The sequence below is a fragment of the Leptopilina heterotoma genome, unplaced genomic scaffold, assembly GCF_015476425.1.
Source record: "Leptopilina heterotoma isolate Lh14 unplaced genomic scaffold, ASM1547642v1 Lhet_43, whole genome shotgun sequence".
NCBI classification, from domain to species: Eukaryota; Metazoa; Arthropoda; class Insecta; order Hymenoptera; family Figitidae; genus Leptopilina; species Leptopilina heterotoma.
In genome coordinates this window covers 956,192-976,530 of record NW_025111081.1, presented here as the reverse complement: position 1 = coordinate 976,530, position 20,339 = coordinate 956,192, and the positions used below count along the sequence as shown (strand labels likewise).

At 28.8% G+C, this 20,339-nt stretch overlaps 2 protein-coding genes across 3 annotated transcripts in view; one reads left to right on the top strand and one right to left on the bottom strand.

The window, feature by feature from the left end:
* LOC122506746 overlaps nucleotides 1-14,996 on the bottom strand; it is a 38,654-nt gene extending 23,658 nt beyond the window's left edge. Inside the window, exons 1-2 of one of the 2 annotated variants that reach the window (XM_043619070.1) lie at nucleotides 14,319-14,996; nucleotides 4,070-4,282 (exon numbers count right to left, since the gene is read on the bottom strand). The gene's annotated coding sequence lies outside the window, so the exon portion shown is untranslated. Of the gene's footprint in view, nucleotides 1-4,069; nucleotides 4,606-14,318 lie in introns of those variants that run through there. The other variant, XM_043619067.1, reaches the window with a different exon arrangement.
* Nucleotides 1-20,339, top strand: part of LOC122506745 (myb-like protein X) — a 65,668-nt gene that overhangs the window by 35,538 nt on the left and 9,791 nt on the right. The window lies entirely within an intron of this gene.

The following is a 20,339-nucleotide window of genomic DNA, read 5'->3' as shown; positions in this document are numbered from 1 at the left end:
TAAAAATATACAAGAGTAGTGTTTCGGCAAAAAAAATTGTGTGCTAGTGTAATGAGATGTGTCTTAGTAGAAATATTATTGTCAATTGACCAATTTCTTACCTGTTTTTTATTCGGAAAAATCTTGTGTATGTCTTCGGATAGCTTTAATAATCGAGAAGTGGTAATCCTGAACTCAATCAAATCAAAGCACATATCGTTATAAAAAAAGTAAAAAGAAAATAAAACTGCAAATATAAAAGGGATTAATTTACTCTGAATTTGGAATTTTTAAATCATTTTCAATAATTATATCTGCTAGTAAATTTTGATCAGTCACGTCGAGAAGACGATGTTCTTCTGGTTGACTTTTGCCCGGTTTCCCAAAATCCGATTTCAGATTTTAAATATTCAAAATGGCGGATCCAATATGGCGGACGACATTTTCAAAAATTCATCGGATTTACTTGAAACTTGTTACTGAGGGGTTTTCGGGGTCGCTTATTAAAAATTTGATATCAGATTTTGAAAATTCAAAATGGCGGACATTTTCTGAAATTCATCGGATTCACTTGATACTTTTCACTGGGGGGTTTTCAGGGTCGCTGATTACGAATCTGATTTCAGATTTAAAAAATTCAAAAAGGCGGATCCAATATAGCGGACGACATTTTCGAAAACTCGTCTGATTCATTTAAAACTCGTTACTCGGGGGTTTTCAGGGTCGCTGATTTCGAATCCGATTTCAGATTTTAAAAATTCAAAATGGCGGATCCAATATAGCAGACGATATTTTTACAAACTCGTCCTATTCATTTAAAACTTGTTACTTGGCGGTTTTCGGGGTCGCTGATTACAAATCTAGCTTAAGATTTTCAAAATACAATGTGGCGTCTCGAATATGGATGGCGCCATTTTAAAAAATTTATCAAATGAATCCGATAAATTTTAGAAAATTTCATTCGCCATATTCGATCCGCTATTTTTAATTTTCAAAATCTGAAATCGGATTCGTAAATCAGCGACCCCGAAAACCCCCAGGTAAAAAGTTTTAAGTGAATCCGATGACTTTTAGAAAATTTCGTCCGCTATATTGGATCAGCCATTTTGAATTTTTAGAATCTGAAATCGGTTTCGTAATCAGCGACCCTGAAAACCCTCGAGTAAAAAGTTTCAAGTGAATCCGATGAATTTTAGAAAATGTCCGCCATATTAACTAACAATTCTGTAGAATTAATTATTTTAAAAATGTTTAATTGAATTTTTTTCTGAAATTATTTGAAGTGTTATTTTTTAATTTGTATTTAATTGAAGAATTTCTGAATAATTTAAATTTCGTAAAATTGGTTTGTAAACAAATGGATTTTAAAATTCTTAAAGAACTTTTTTAAAAAAATTATTAAAAATAATTTATTCCTGTGGGGAAAAAATAATAATTAAAATTTTTTAAGAAAAGAAGTTATTGATGTTTTCAAAGAATTTTAGAATTAAAGAAATTCATAATTAAATGTAATATAACATTTTTTTAGTGTCTAATCATTTTTAGAGTGAATTAGAATATTCCTTAGGGTCAGGGAAAAAGTCAAAATTTTGTCAAGTAATTAAGTTTTTCATATTAAAAAAAGAAAATATTTAGCAGGATTTACATTTGTTAATTATCTAAAATGTTTGTTACAAAATGCTAATTTTTTAGAATCAAAGGAAATAATGAATAATAATTATAATAACTTTAATAATTTTTTTAGATTAATAAAAATATTTTTGAACTATTTGAGAAATAAAAATAATATTATTAAGTGAAAAAATAGTAAAAAAAGAATGAAGTATAGGGGAAGTGCGCCGGTTGTGGGCACCCCTACGTAAATTCAACGGCAAGCAGACTTTACTGATCTAAGTATTGCAAGCCGTGTTCGTTGACAATACGTACTTTTCGTATTGATAACGAAACAAATATAAGCATTTGTGTAATAACTGTGAGCATAATAAAGAAAATTTGCATTAAATAAATAAAAAAGTAATTTTGTATTGTTTTCGAAGAGCAACATATGGGTGCAGATTCATTTAGAAAAAAGGGTTTAATTTTTTTTTGCAGTGTTGTCATTATATTATGTGATTTACCTTCGTGTTTAACCAAAATCCAGCATTACAAAATTTTTTGGTATTTTTAAAAAATGACTGTCATTCCCGGTTGTGGGCACCTTTATGTTAAGGAGGGTTAAGGAGGCTCTACCATCTGACAATGATGTGGACTACTGTCTCATCTATCTAAACTTTCTGCCAAGAAAAGTGAAAGCCGCAAACTCCATTAAATGCGATGCATATAGTCGTTCAGTGCATTAGAAGTGCGTTATGGTTTGCGTACTAGCTACTTCACATGCAAGCATTATGCTTTTGTTAGCGATGAGCATAGTGTGAAAACGTGTCATCATTTTTGTTCTTTATCCCGGCAAAGTCTCTTAAAATAAAGAAACTTTCATTTCTTCTTTATTTGTGTTGGTTTCCTTTAATATTTTTCCATTTTTAGCGGATTTTTCAAGGGTGCCCACAACCGGGCACAAAAATTTTTTTGTCAAAAAATTTCTATTTCACTAAATTTCTAATAAAACTTTTTTATTTAAAGGAATTAATTTCATTCCCTCACTGACAGTCACCTTAGACCTCTAGCTTTAAATTCGTACACATATATTTGTATAATATGCACATGGAAAAATGTTATGAGGCAAAAACGAAAGGGTACCCACAACCGGAACACCTCTCTTAATATTATCTATCAGAACATATCAAAAATACAAAAGCATGCACAATAGTCTAACATCAAGTGTGGACAGACTGGACTGAATGGACAGAATACGACGATTATTATTAACAAAATTATTAAACAATTAAAAAAGTTCTATTTTTAATAGTTAAAATTCATTTGCAACTATACTAATTAACCTTTTTTAACGTCTGACCCGTCATTTGAAAGGTACTTTTGAGCTTTACAACTTTCATTAAAAAATTTTTCCCCTAACATGTAACCAGAAACAGCAGTCATCAGAAAACCACGTTTTCTAAACTTTGCCGATTATTTATACCATTTCTCATAACCGGGAATCGAGAGCAAACTATAGGGCTCTTATATGGAGCCCCCAAACTACCAGAAACGACTGAGACTTTGCTGTTTGTAATTTTGTGCACTTTTTGTATTTACCGACTGGCCTATGATAGAGATATCCGATCCTGTATCTATTAAAAATTATAATTTGGAATTTTTATCTTGAATATGAAGACGCTTTTTTTTCATCATCAGCGTCGACGCGTTGAGGATTATTTAGTGTCCCGTTTTTTGTGATTTGTTCCAATTACAGGGTGTTGTACACTTTGTTGCCTTATCGTTAAATTTCCTATGATTCCAGCATATATCGTTGGGCGTTTTCGATTTTGAACGATCGCGGGAATTATTTTGGCGCGAATACGATCGCGAGCGTCCGCGAAATTTCCCTCTGTGGTTGTTATATTCTCGGCTACGGTCCCTGCTGTCTTGATTAAGATTTTCTCTTATTTTGCAAGTTTCGTTGCGATTGCCTCGGTTTTTAATTCAAGAGCAGTATTACTATGTGCTTCAATCGTCGCTACACTCGTTACAGTTTGGGTGTTGTTGAAGGGTTGCATCTCCTCGGTGATTCTATCAGCGATCTCAGCTAGTTCCAAAATTATGTAAAATGCCTTATCGGATTTGAGTGAATCACGCATCGCACGCATGTTAGAACATCCAAGTTGATAGTTCCGATGAGTTCATCGGCTTTGTCCGCTTCTGTTGTAAAATTATTGCGCGTAAAAAGTCTCTCGACATGGTTAAACTAAAGGTCGGAGTCGTTTTTATTGAAAGGACGTTTGAGAAGTAAGGACTCATATACATATTTTCAAATTTTAATATTTTGAGACTAGTTCAAAGTTATTCATTTATTATTTCAATTTGACTGAAATGTTATTAAAATGTTATTAGTTTCAATATATCGTTTCACAAAGGTGAACGGTTTTATTAAAAAAAATTATTTTACTTGTTGACTGACTTACATTAAAGTTGAGATCTTTCTTGTTGTTTGTACCTTGAAATCGTTGAGCTGTCCCGGTATCAATTGATTCTGAGATTGTGGGTGTATGATTCGAAGATTTTACCGAGCCTGCTTGTACCTGATGGTCGTCAATGGCGTGGGGGTGATGTGGCAAACATGGCCAAAACTGCCTCGTCTCGTGTTGAACTACGCTGTTCGGTCAATGGTGGGGATGAGGTGTTGAAAAATCACTGCAACCCTCGAGAACTAGAAAATAAATTGTACTTGATCGTAAGGTGTAAAATTAGTAAAGACAGAATGTTGCGAATAACTATAAATCTATAATTTCAATTAGTTAACACTTATTACATTAAATTATAGAGTCGTCAACTTAGCACGTGTATACACAACTAAACCGGGAAAAGATCTAACCCCTGTCCCGCTCATTCCATTCACGCTTCCTCCGGCTGGGAGCGCGCGGGAGAATCCTTTGGCGCCCTAAAAGTGACTCCCACGCTCTTCATCGTCCCATAGTGGGACAGAATCTACTAAAAGTGTTCAAAAGCCAATTTCTTTATGTTACTCAAATTATTTTTTTTCTTATTTTAAATATATGCAATTATATAAGGAACAATTTTCAGAAACATTTAAAGAGAAGTTTCAGATTGGTAGATCCGTACACTGAAAGAAAAATATAGAAGGTTCAGGGATTATTTAGGTTATATTACCCATATAGTATTGCTGGAATAGAAACAGCCCAACAGTTACGATATTTGAACCACCCCGGTGTTACTTGTATGAAAATGAAGTTTGCTTAGTGATTATAGTTTAAGTAGTTTAAAGCTTTGACTACAGGTGGCGCTGCTGGCGTCCTGCTCTATGAACACATGCAGATTTCATACATATGTATTGGAATAAAATTCAAATTCAAACATTTTTAAGATGAAATATGTTTTTAAAACAAGAAACAATTGTTTTTTGAAAAATATTTTATATAAAAAAATTATTTTAACTCGTAAAGAATTACTTACCATCTATTATACACATAATATAATTATATTAAGCAACTTAAATACGCATAAACAATGAGATTAAGGAAAAAAATAAAATTACTCGTGTATGATAAATGATGTCTATTTATTCTGGAAACAAATTTTTATTTGTTATAAATATATAATATTTACGTAGGTAATTAAATATATTTTAAATAAATCAAATTGTTTTACTTTAAAAATATTAAATAATTAACAATCAAATTAAGAATTGAACAAGTTGATATTAATAATTTAATTTTTGAAATAAAATATAAACAAACAAACGAATTGTTTTATTTAATAAAAACTAATTTTAATAATAACTCAATTAATTTACTAAAGAAGAACAAAAATTTAAAAACAATTTAGATAGATTTATTAAAAATTAATTTTTTAACTGCTCTTTAATTTACTTTAGCTTCAAAGTTTACTTTAATAATAATTGACTTTATTAAGGGCATGTCCAAGGTGTGAAATGTAAACAAACCAAAAGGTAAACAAACTAAGCACAAAAATCGAACTTTTGTAACATTTATTTCTCCCACAAAAATTAATATTTTTACACTTTCTTTTAAAAAATGGAAAATTAGAGTGTCAAAGTGTCCAAAAAAATTATTTTTGGCTATGAGCAATAAAAAGCAATTAGTGAAATAACTAATTAAAATGACCTGTAAAATAGCATTTTTGACGCGTCGCGAAAAATAAACTGCTTGAGTATATCAACCGCACGGCTGATGAAGAAGTTCCATGTCAGCGATTGGACCTTCAACATGTGGAAGAGTAAATTTTTCCCTTTCCTCCTTGAAATTACAAGAGAAGGGGTAAAAACTTCTTCATCGTCCGTGCGGTTGATATAGTCAAACACTTTAATTTTTCGCGACGTGAACTCTGTTGCTCTCTGCGCGTGCGCAGACCATACTGAGAATGCATTGACAGCACCATGCAGAAGTGCACATTTTGTTTTGAATGAAACTTAGTTATTTTCTCATTTTTTTAGCTATGCTAGGTATAGTTACCAAATTCAATACTTTAGTTTACCATTTCCATAAAGAAAATGTGAATTTATGTTTATTTATGCAAATGAGATGGTCGAAAAAATGCTTCATTATAGACCGAATAGTAAAGCATGTTTTCGACCATCCCATTTGCATAAATAAATATTTATTTAAAAAAGAAGTTACTGTTGTTTTTGAATAATTTTACAGTTAAAGAAATTCATAAATAATTAAATTTAATAGAACCTTTTTTGAGTATCCAATAATTTTTAGAGTAAATCATAATATTTTTTTGGGTCAGGAAAAAAGTCAAAATTTTGTCTGGAAATCAAGGAAAAGTCAGGGAAAAACAAAATTAAAATTTTGTGTCAACCCTGATTTTGTATCAACTTGAAACTAAATTTAGTTTCTTATTCTAGTTTCGAGTTGACACAGAATTTAATTAAATTTTTACTTTAGTTTGGAGATGACACGAAACTAAAACAAAACTAAACTGTTATAGCAGTTTATGATACAAATTATTAAAAAATATAAATTTGATTAAAAAAATTATTTACCGGTGAATTGTTACTCTCGGAAGGCAAGGGCAATATTTTTCCCTCTCTTATCATCCTATAGGCTGCAGGTGACTTCATATGGAAAAGAAGACTAAGCATAATCCAGTCTTCTGAATATCGACGACCAGTTGCTGACTTATACTTGGCTGCTTTTAAAATTTCAGAAATCACAGTCTCCTCATTTTTTCCAATATTGTGTTCTTTTATTTTCGTTTGTAAGGATTTCTCGGTAATTAAACTAATTTTCTCCCGTGTGGTTTTTAACTGAGACTTTACTAGCTCCAGTTGACCACTAGTTCTAACTTTCTGCCTGACCGTTTGATTTAACTTTTTTGATAATAATTGCACCTTCCTTTCTTTTTTGGGCTCCATTTTAGAACAATTCGTTGCAAACTTTTTCTTTTCTGCAGCCTTATGGTTTTGTTTTTCTAATGTGATTTTTGCTTTTCTGCATTTCTCACAGTATTTTGTTTTCTTATTACTGCCACTCAAAATCAAAGATCAATCATTATGTCTCAAATTTCCTAAGGAGTCTCTAAATGCAAAAGATGTCTCGAAGTTTCTGACAGAATCAGGAGTGGCACATCCTTGACAAATTCCGGCCTTATTTAACGTGTCAATCAATATTTCAATTTCTTCTGCTGATAATATAAAATCGCCAGTGAATCCAATTTTTTCATTTTTGACTAACATGTCCAACACTGATATTTGAACGCTCATGTCGGAACATAAAACAATTTTCTTTTGCATAACTGTCTTCACAATACCATTTTCCATTCGTCCTGTGCAATGTGAAAATTGTATTGCTTTTAGTTGCCCTTCTTCAATATTGCACCGATGCCAAGCAGAATGAATTTTGAAAGATTTCTCCGACTCAAAAAGTGAATTGAATAAATTAATTCTTCTCAGTTCTTCTGATACGTCGGGAACACTTTTAGGAATATTAGCAGATTGTGAAGGTAATGTTAGTTCACCAGATGATGTCGGTAGAGAAGAATTAATTTGATCTGTCTCATTTGTGATTCCAGAAGAATTAATAGTCGATTGAGAACTGGTTAAAATAGACTCTTCTAGAACATCTATCGTACTAAAATCTTCAGTGTTAGATGTATTGAGAATTTTTCTTTTTTTTTGTTTTCTCAAAAGAGAATTCTCTTTTCGAAGGTGGCGGACGTTTCCTTTTTGTACACGATAAGTACTTTGGGCAATTTGGAAATATGGATGGCAATACGCCTTTTTTTAATCTGGGAAATTTGTAATTCTCCTAAAAAAATATATCAATTTTTATTACAAAAAATAATTACATTAATAGAATTGTATTTGTTATTTATTATTAGGGTGAAACAGAGATACTTTTGCTTTATAGGGTAAGCATACCAATATTTGCGCTATTTCCAGTCAAGACACCTTGTGAGGAGAAAATATGACATTTATGTTGAAAGAAATAAATGTACAATTTATGAAATTAGTAATAAGTGTTAAAAATGTTTACAAATTTTAAAAGACCTTAAAGATATATTATTTCAATAAATTAAAAATTATATTACATATTCTCTTGCTACGCACTTATCAACCTAAGCTCTAATTATTATTACAAAAATAACGTGTTTTGAGGTTATTTTGCTTGACAGTAACTGGACACATGTATTCGATGAAAAATCTGTCACTTGGTCTAAGAAGTAATATTAGATTTTAAATTTAATAACTAATTTAATAATAATCTAATCGAACATTTTTATGAACAATTATTGTATTAAGGAAGGTTTAAAATAATTCTTTTATTACAATTTTATCAATTATTATCACAAAAATGGCAATGAAAAACAAATAATAATAAAATAAAATAAATAGTAATCATAATAATAATAAATGAATAAATAAATTCTAATTCTATTTTGCTGACAGTAACTGGACACATGTATTCAATGAAAAATCTGTCAATTGGTCTACGAAACAATATTCGATTTTAATTGAGCATTTTTATAAACAATTATTGTAGGAAGATTTAAAATAATTTTTTCAAAAATGTTCTAACATATGACGTAGTAAATAATTAAATTGTTAAAAAACACAGCAACTAGAGCATATACGCAACAATTGGTACATTTACCCAATAAAATTTATAAAATTCAGCCCCTCATTTATAATATAATTTTTGCATATATTGTAGTAATGTTTTTATCGCAGTCATTACTTTGAGTTTTCATTTATTTAAATTCAATCACAAATAATGATGAAGAAGAACAAAGTTTTTTCCATTTTCTCTGATAATATAAGTTGGAAAAGTGTTACCTAAATTGTGTAATTTTATATGCTTTAAAACTGTAACCCTAAAAAATTATTTAGTAAATTAAATAAAAAGAAATTAATATATTTGAGGTTACACTGGCGTTGCAGAATAGAGGAGATTAAATCATTACAAATAAATGAAATTATTAATGTTGGGCGCTAGACTGAGTCAAAATATAAAAAATTAAATTAACCAAAATAATAAAAAAATTAATGCAACGACTTTTTAAACTGCACGACTATTCAGAATTTAACAGTAGAGAGGGGAGGTCTTTACCAAATAAAGACTAAAAAAATTAACAATTAGAAATCGGCATTAATTTAGACATTTTTTTAAAATCCGTTTTTTGGACTTCGGAGGTCAAAATACGTCGAAATTTTTTTTGATTTATTTAGAACATTTATACGAGCAGTGCCCATTTGTACATAAAGTACTAAAAAATTAGGTATAATGAAAAAAAATTTATAAATATGTCAAAAAATCACAATCGAAAATTTTGCTAATACAATCCTTTCTCTATGAGGAAGCAATAAGTTATTTGAAAAAAATTTATAAAAAACAAATTTTTCGAAAATAAAGATATTGATAAAAAAGATTTTTTTACATATTTTTGTTATAATGAAAATATTTTACTAGTACTTACTTTGAAATACAATTTTCCATTTCTCTGAAATTTATTAATTTTTTGTCACTATCATTTACACTTATGATAAGTAAAAAAAATTTTAAAAAAGGAGGATAATATCCTCCTTTTTTTAAATCTTCTCCTACTGTTTCTGCTAATCTTTTAGGTGGAGACATAATTAGAAGAACTCTCTTTTATAACTTCCAAATTTTAACTGAAAATTGTATAATTTTTCTCTATATATTTTCTCAAAATATAAATACATACATATAATAATATATAATATTACAAAGGAGAAATTCAAAATAAAATATGACTTATACTATACTATTAGTCATATATTAGTATTGTAACACAAATATTTATTCATTACGAAATTAAATTTAAAATTTTAATTAAACGACTACAAAGCTTTTTCACGAGGAGGCAAAATTAATTAAATTACCTAAAAAAATTAAGCATGGAACTTAAAAACTTAAATATAAAAAAATATTAATATACAAATTTTAATTTTTTAAGGAAAGAATTTTGCTTTTATTAAAAAATATTGTTTTTTTAATGACATAATTTTTCTTTAGAAAAAACAATTTTCTTTTTAAGAATTTCTCTTTTGCGGAGAATAATTTTTCTTAAATGTCAGTATTTTCCTTGAGATAAAAATTTTTTTTCATAGAAATAATTTTTCTTTAGTGAAAATATTGTCTATTTATTAGAAGTTATTTTTAGTTTCGTGAATGTGAAAAAATTGTTTCACTTAAATGAATCTCGTATTTACTAATAAAAATAATCATTATTTATTGCATGTAAACAGTAACTCACAAAAAACTTTAAAAAACCGCTGCCAAGTTGTACATTTTTATAATTTTGGTATTCATTTCATGAACACTTTGCTTCATCATAGAAATAATAATAATTGAAATATAAGAATTAATTTTTATAAAAGAGTTAAAAATCATTAAATCTTGGTCCAAAAAGTATGTTTTTATATATTCTATAAGATGGTTATAATAGTTTAATAATTACTCGTAAGTTAATAAACAAGAATGTTGAGAAAATGATATTTTCCACAATTTTTTATTTTTCAAATACCAATAATAAAATTTCTGTACCAATTCATTCACTGTTTTCCGTATTAAAGCTTTAAATTGATATTCATAAAAAAACAAATCATTAAAAAAACCAATAATATACATATAAATAAATATAAGTATAAATAAATAAATATAAATCAATAAACTAATAATAGGAATTAAAATCAGTTAAAAGAACATACGAATATAACATATTTCGCTACTTTGAAAATTAATTGATTTTTTAGCAATCAAAGCAGAAAATGATTTTGGTGAAGGCATATTATTTTCTGTTGATAAATTATTAGAACCAATCGATTCACTCATTGACAACTAATTCGATTCATCTACATCTATTTGAATTTTATTTGGATTTTCTTCATTTACATCCATTTTACTTTGCCATTCTGCAAAATTTCTTTTTGAATTTTTTTTTAAACCCGCACTCAGATTTTTCAAACAGATCATCTTAATAGATGATTCGTCGTCTAATAAATTACAAAAAATCTCCTTGTATATTCCAGCCCCTGTAAAAAATTGTTTACTAATATTTTTACCTTTAGGGAGCATCCATAAATAACGTTACACGATTAGGGGAGGGGGGGTGGTTGAAAAATGCAACTGATTGCAACAAGGGGGGAGGTGGGTGATTTTGAAATGTAACGTTGCAAAATGTTATATATTATTATAAATTATTCTTGTTGTGTAAATCATTATCAGAGTTAATTTTAATAAATAATAATAATATGAGAAATAAGAAAAATTACTTCATTAATCCAGAAAAATAATATAATTCTTATTTTTGGGGGTATAAGTCATTTTTGCAACGTTATATTTAGGGGGGGTGTTGGTAATTTGCAACCAAATGCAAGGAAGGGGGGGGGGGTGGGGGTCAAAAAACCCGAAAATCAGTGTAACGTTATTTATGGATGATCCCTTATCATAACTGTAATTTATTCTGATTTGTGTATATGTTTCAATTGTACTTTTAAACACTTTTAGGTTATAATGCATTGTAATATACTTACGACTGAAACGTTCTACAAAGCTTTCGAATTTCCAGTAAATTAATATATTTTCAACAAATTTGTGCATTTAAAAAAAATTAAATTATATTATGCAATTTTCTTTTCTGAAATTTATAGAAAATTCATACTTCTGTGTACACTATAAATGCACAATAACAAAACCGATGCGTGAATCACGTGTGACTGTGACGCCGATAGAGATTATAGAAACGCCACCTGATGGGTTAGAGTAACATTGCAGCAGTAAGTATATTCTACTGCTCTGTCAAGTTAAAACTACTTGGGTCTAGTGTAACGGCAACTTTAGCATTAGTTACGTATATTTACTTGAGAGTCTCAAGTAAGGGAAACTTGTTTTTTCTCTCCGTGTAGAAAAGGCATCATATACAACAAAAATATATTCCATTCCTGCAAAAAAACAGCGAGGACGTCTTTCTCGGTTGTTGAATAATTCATTTCAGCCGACTTTAAAGACCTACTGACCAACGCGATAATTCTGTGATCCCCCTCTTCAAGTCGGTTTTACAATGGGCACGTCGGACGTGGTCGTCTGACGTGCCCATTGTAGAACCGACTTCATCCACCTGATAAAGCACCCCACTCAACCGCGCGTCCGAAGAATCCGTCTGTAAACGATAAGGTACACCGGGAATATGATGGCATAATTTAACCGAATCTACGAACGCTTCTTTCATCGATTCGAAGGCTTGTTTATATTCCTCTCCCCACTCTCAAGGACTTTTTTCTTTAAAAATTTCACGGAAAGGGAAAATAAAATTAGCATGGCGAACTGTAAATTGTCTGTAGTATGTACAGATTCCAATAAATTTTTGTAATTCCTTTCTATTTTTAGGCGATTTAAATTGTAAAATTACATCGAGCTTACTATGCGGAGGACGAATTCCCGTTGTCATCAATTCAAACCCCAGAAATTCAATTTTCTTTTTACCAAAAATAGATTTTTTAAATTAAGAGTGAAATTTTTACTTTGCAATAATTCGAAAACAGAACACGTTTTTTCCACATATTCAATAAAAGAACCTTTTGTCGAAATTAGTAAGTCGTCAATATATGTCGTTAAACAGACCTCAAACTGATGTCCCATCACGAGATTAAGAACCCGGATAAACGCCGATCCTGTCATTTTAATCCCAAATGGAACTCTACAGAAATGGTAAAGCTTCGAGTCAAAAAGATATGCAGTGTATTTCCTAGACTCTTTGTCTAGTGGGATCTGCCAATACCCTGACGCTAAATCTGTCATTGTCATTAACGTTATGCCATGATATTGCTGCATGATTTCCGAAATGATAGGTGGGACTTCGTGATCAGATTCTATTATCTCGTTAGTATATCGCGCGTCTGAACACACTCTGACGGTACCGTCACTCTTTCGTCACTCTCACGATTCTGAGAGGACTGCAGTAATCACTGCCCGACTTCTCAATAATCATTGCCTCTTTCATATCTTGGAGCGTGATTCTCGTTCGATCGCGGTAAGTCATGGGAACCGGATAAGATTTACGAATAAATTTTTTATGAGGTTTAATTTTCAATTTATTTTGCACATTCTTATCATCGCGAACCGTACACGTAAATATTTCTGAGTCACCGTCACAGTGAATATCAGCTGTTATTTTATTCTTACTATTATTATCCTCGTTACTATGAATTTCTCAAAAACTTACACTACCGGTCAAAATTAAGAGACCACCCATTTTCAGATGATTAAAAAACATTTTAAAACATAAGATGTATGGAAACTAAAATTTTTTCTGTTAATTTTTAAAAGATGTTAAAATTTTGAAAAAAACAAGATCTTTTAGAAGTCATTTGGCCAATATTTAATTTACATATTTTTAAAAAATCGACATTTTCAATGTTTTACAAAAATTTGAATAACTTCTAAAATAATGAACGCTTTTAAATGATCTTAGGCTTATTTAAAAGGTCATTTTTTACACTATAAGAATTACTTATAGGTATTAACGTGTATTTTTTTTTCTTAGAAAATGCAGGCCGTCAAACTTGGACCAAAAAAATTCAAAAAATTTGGAACATTCTTATTAACAGAAAAATAATTTTTTAAATTCAAACGTATTTTTTTCATAAAATTTTCTTAAAAAATCTACACCATATGGTGTTTTATGTATTTTCTAGAATCGTTTTTAGTACAGAAAAATTGTTCCAAATTTTTTGAATTTTTTTGGTCCTAGTTTGACAACTTGCATTTTATAAGAAAAAAAATTACACGTTAATGCCTATGAGTTATTCTTATAGTGTAACAATTGACCTTTAAAATAAGCCTAAGGTCATTAAAAAGCGTTAATTATTTTAGAAGTTATTCAAATTTTTGTAAAACTTTGAAAATGACGATTTTTTAAAAATATCTAAATGAATTATTGGCCAAACGAATTCTGAAATATCTTGTCCTTTTTAAAATTTTATTATCTATCAAAAAATGAACAGAAAACAATTTTAGTTTCAATAAATCTTATGTTTTAAAACGTTTTTCATTCGCCTGAAAATGGGTGGTCTCTCAATTTTGACCGGTAGTGTATCGAATCAGCAAACATTTCTTGAGCGCTAAATTCTCGAAATTTACTTAAATTATAGTCATTCACGGGATTCTGACCCCCTTTTTCGCGAATTTCACGGTCTCGCTGCAATTGCAATCCTTGTACATATTTAATATTTTCATTACCTTTCTGCATTAATCCTGAATCATCAACTAATTTTCCAAATGATATTAATGAAGAACACACACACTTTCCATCAACAACAATAACTTTTTTTCGTAATCCACGACAACTTTATTCTTTAGCAACCAATCGTTTCCTAATATCACGGAATTTAAAGGATTGGGCACTATTGAAAATGATGATTCACACGTAAACTCCCCGATCGACACCTTACACATGATTTGTTTCTTTATGTGAGTGACCTTTTTACCAATCGCAGTAAACAAAACAGTACTCGAAACCGGCATCTCGAGAACATCGTAATATTTTTTTAAATATGCATAGAATTTGTCCGATATCGCGGTAATCTGGCTTCCGGTATCCACCAGCGACGCCACGGGTAACGAATGAATGGAAATAATTATTCGCGGACAAGGACTATTTGACACGACATTCGCGCTTTTCAATATTTTTTAAAACGTCATCGATAATATTGTCAAAATCCTTGTATAAATGACGATTCATTTGACTGAGAACTCGTGCCCCCCATAATCATAACTTGATTCATAAAGTTACGACGATTTTCACGATTCCCTAAATTATGAACAGGCGGTGGGGGACGACTAACGTCTGGAAGGGGAATACAAGGTTCAACTGAACAGGACTGACAATTATATTTTGGTTTTTCAAAGCGAAAACTCTCTGCCTGTATTCTGGCATTTGTCACACGCAGTGTTGCCACGCAACCTGGAAAAGTCAGGGAGTTTTAATTGGAGTCGTGGAAAATTATTGTTTTCTAAAGTTATTCTGCTTATTCTTGAAATCTAATTTTTCTTTAATTCAATTTTCTTAATTCAATTTTAAAAGAGTTGCCTTCACAATTGAGGGGCTGGAACAAATAATAACCGCTGCGCTTGGTTGTAGGGGATAATACCAGCCAGGCAGCAGTGAGCGCCTCTAGGTCGTTCACTGCTACCTGAATCGTATACTATCCTCTACAACCAAGCGCAGCGGTTGTTATTGTTTCCAGCCCCTCAATTTTTCTTCGCAATAATTAAATTATTTTCATAAATAATCAAATGTTTTTTACAGAGATTCAATTATTTTGATAAATAATATAATTCATCGCAGAATTTCAATTATTTTTAATACCATTTTAATAGAATTTCTCGAAAAATGTAATTATTCGTAAAAATTTTATTAAAATTCATCAAAGAAATTCAATTATTTTAAAAAGTCTTCCTATAATTTATTTATTAGAATTTAAGTATTATTGTCAATACATTTTTAATTAAATTTCTTGAAAGAATTAAATTATTTTCAAAGATTTTAATGAAATTCTTTTTAACAATTTATATTTTCAAAATAATTTTAATAAAATTCTTTGTAGAAACTTTATTAATTTCTATAATTTATAAAAAATCAATTATTTTTAATATCTACTATTTCAATAAAATTTTACAAAAGAATTGAATTAGGTAAAATTTTTTATTATTAAAAAATTCGTCTGAAGAATTCAATTATTTTCAAAGTAATAAAATTCTTCGCAAAAATTTAATCATGCGGTCAAAAGTTTGAAAAAGTTATCGTCAAAATTTCAATTATCTTTATAAATATTAAAATTTTTCCCCAAACTTCAATTATTTTCAAAAATTTTAATGAAATTCTTTTTAACAAATTCAATTTTTTTCAAAAATTCTCCTCATTTCAATGATTTTCAACATCTACTACTATAATCAAATTTTCCAAAAGAAATGGATTATTTAAATTTTTTTTGATAAGATTCTAAGCAAATCTTTTATTATTTTTATAAATAACAAATATTTCACAGCAATTCAATTATTTCCAATTTTTTTAATAAATCTCTTTGCAATAATTCTATTATTTTCAAAAATTTTCAATTTATTTTCACAGAGATTCAATTATTTTCAGAAATATTAAAGAACTTTTTCAAAAATTATTGAAAATAATAAATTTATGGAAGATGTTTAGTTACAAACACGAAAAAAAATTCAATTTTGTAAAAGTTAGAAATTATTGCAAAAATTCAATTATTTTCAAGAGTAATAATATCCTTTGCAAAAATAAAATATCGTTGAAAAGGAATAAAATTCTTCTTAGGGATTAAATTATTTTCACAAATAATAAAACTCATTGCAGAATTTCAATTATTTTTAATACAATTTTAATCGAATTTCTCGAAAAATGTAATGATTCTTAAAAATATTATTAAAATTCGTTGATAGAATTCAATTATTTGAAAATTTGTTGATAACGATTCTTTATGGGAACTGAATTTTAAGAAACATTCATGTATTCAATAAATTACTTATTTTTGTATTTAAATAATTGAATTGTAGAATTTTCTAATTATAATTGATTCAAATATAAATTTCAGTTAGAATTGTAGACAATTTAATTTGGATCATTGAATGTTTGAATTTTTCTTACTTTTAACTGAAAGGTGTGTAGATTTAATTTTTTTGAAAAAGTTCAATTAATTTTTTTTTAAGTTATTTGAAGTTTATATTTTTTATTATTTGATTTAAAAATTTCCGAATAATTGATGAAATTTCGTAAAATTGAATTGTAAACAAAAGTATTTAAAAATGTTCAAGGAAATGTTTTAAAAATTATTAATAATAATTAATAATAATAATAATTAATTTGAAGAAGAATTTTAGTTCAAAATTTTGGAAAACAATAATTGAATTAAAATGATGAAAGTAATTTTGAATAAGTTACAGTAACAATATTCTTATAATATAAAATAATGATTTTATCAGTCGGTCATTTTTAATTATTATAAAACATGAAGATATCGATCCTTCCGATTCGAAGACTTGGAGTTATCGATATTTTCATGTTTTATAACAATTTTTTATAAGATGTTTAATTTCAAAAAGGTTTGAATTAAAAATTTTCTTAAATATAAATGTAGTTTTAAATACCTGGAAAAATTCCGTTTTTTAACCTGGTAAACCTGGAAAAGTCAGGGAATTTAAAATGAGAAAAAGCGTAGCAACCCTGACATGCGATGACTCATTCATGTTCTTTGTATTATCGAAATGATCTACCGTTTATCATTATTATTGTTAGAGGCTTGATTTCCAGGTTTTATATTTTGACTATAATTATTTACTTTTTCTTGAAAAGCAAAGTCAAGTTGAGAAAGAGATTGCGATATTCTATTATAATCGTTAAAATCCACCGTGGCTAAAATTTCTCGCACTGTCATCGGCAATTGCTGTATTATCGTAAAATGAAGCTTGTATGATTTAAGAAATAAGTCTGCAGAGTATCTCGCGAATTGTCAAAACGCCTAGCCAACCAATCAGATTTCAACAGCACACGAATGGGAATAGAAAAGAATTCCTTGAGAAATTTAGTTTTAAAATCATTAGAGTTAAATAAATTATTTCTTTGAGACTCGAACCAAGCACGTGCACGACCTTCAAAGCACCCATCAATAGCATTTAAACAAATTCCTTGAATATTTCTAATTATAAAATATTTTTCCAGTTTTTCAATAAATTGTTGTGAGTTTTCCGGTTCGCAAAATTTTGAAATTTTGGCGTCCACATTCAAACCTCTTAAACCATCGATTAACGTACGAACGAGTGGATTATTTGCATCACCAGCATTTTCCGCAGCACGATTTTGAAATTGTAACATTTGTGCATTTTGCGCATAATTTATCTGTCGAAGTCTAATAATTTTGGCACCCAATTCTTCAATCGACGCACTTTCGATTATTTCACTTCCCGCATTTTGATTAATTTGATTTTGCGGCAGAATAGACATTTTGTAAACACGATCACGACGTTTTGGACTCCAAACCTTTTAACAATATTCCTGGACGAGATCGCGAGTATACGTTTCATACGAAATCAAAAATATAAATAAAATTACACAAGACAATTAAAACAATTCACAAATACAAAAATTCATCGAATCAAAAAGTCGATTTTGTCGACTTTATTTTTATAAAATTAATTGTCATTAATAATAGTAAAATAATAGTAAAATGTATATAAACAGTGAAATTTTTGATATAATAAAATAATGACATTTAAATTTATTTGTATGGAGATTAAAATGATAAATATTTCATTGTTTTATAAACTTATAAGTGTAATTATTAATTACACATTATGCTTTTTATAACGTTGCTTATTTTCTTAAAAAAAATTATAGTTTAAATCAGCCTTTGTATTTAGTCTTCATTTAATCACATGTTATAGAAAAAATAATATTAACGTTTACATAACGCAATGTAAATTTGATAATTTTTAAAACGAAAAAACTTCATTTTCATCGAACCACATATCGGAATCAATGCTTCGAAGAAATACGAGTTGATCAAGATGTTTGCCAGATAATTTGTTCCGCAGTTGATTAGCTATAAGTCCCGCATGGGAAAATAATCGTTCACAAGGAACTGATGTTGCCGACCTACATTCAATTGAAAGTGGAAATTCAGAAGAACAAGAAGTTCAACTTAATGTTGCCGAATTAAATCCATGAGTTGCAAATCCTGGCGTTTCTGGGAATCTATCTGAAGAAAATAACCTACGTAAAATTGAAAGTGGAAATTCAGAACATGAAGAAGTTTTACTAAAAGTTGACAAATTAATTCCATGCGAAGAAAATCCTTGCGTTTCTGGGAATCAATATCAGGAAAACGAAGAAAACAATTTAGGCACTATTCAAAGTAATTTGAAAGGTTCAGAAATTTTATTTGATTTATCTCGAGAACGAATTTTCTTCTGATAATGTTGATAATAATTATGTAAATCAAGAGAAGCAAGTTAAAATTAATAACTTTAATGTTAATCGCATTAACAATGATTTGTGGGATAGTCATCTTCATTGGCCAAAAATTAAAGATAAAGAAAAGGAAATGTATCTAAACCAGAAAATATTTTTGCTGAAACATTACAAGAATGGATTGCAATTCAGGCACAAAAGGATGAAACGAAGAATCAGAAAAAAATTGAAGTCGAAAACAGAAAAAGAAAGAGAAAGGAAGCTAAATAACAGAAGTTAAAAGAATTAGAAGATAAACGGATGCTTGTTGAAATGAAGAAAAAATATAAATATGACAATGTTCATACGTATTTGACATTATTCTTTTACTGGGGACAAAAATACTTTTATTGGTTAATTTGTTCTTTTACTGTCAATATAGCTATGTCTTATTTAATTAATAAAATTGAAAGTAATATTTCATATTTATATTTAAATATGATATTCGCATTCTACAGTTCATAAACTATAAGAAAAATGCTTTTATATAATTTTTAATGCATATCTTAAAAAATAATTAATAATAAAAGTACACATTTTCTGAAATGTTCTTTCACTGGTGCCACTACTCTACACAGAATAAACCTAGACTCACATTTATTGCAACTCATTTAGAGATCAGTATCAAATTGAGTAAATGACAAGCTGCAAGTTACTCAAAATGAGTGTACCAGAAATTCGGATTTTTAGGTTAATATAATTTTCAAAGTTATTTGAAATTTTAATCATTATTTATAATAATTGAACGTGTTCTGCTCTTTCCTCTAGAGATTTTAGGCGCTGGTCGAACGCTATCAGACAATCAAAATTTGGTAAAAAAGATATTAAAAATTTATTTCTTCCAAATTTAATAATTCTAATCATCTACAAATCACCTGAGTTCCAGTAGGGATTGAGCTTTACACAATCCTAAAGAGTAGAGAATTTTTTTTTAATTTTGCTTCCTCGTGAGGAAGCTTTGTAGTTGTTTAATTTACAAAATTTTTAAAAATCCTTTCAACAAATTTTCTTCTATATAGGACTATGTTATAAAAGACCCTGAACAATTTTCCGAATGTATGTATGTGGATCCCGTTTTTTGTGAACACGATAACTCGAAGAGGTTTTAACGAATGTGGCTAAAATTTTCCAGGTATATTTATCATAAAAGTAGAGTAGATGGGGGTAATGTAGTGCACTTTTCTTTCGAAGACTCCTGTGGTCTCAATTTTCAACCAATTTTGATCAATAAGGAC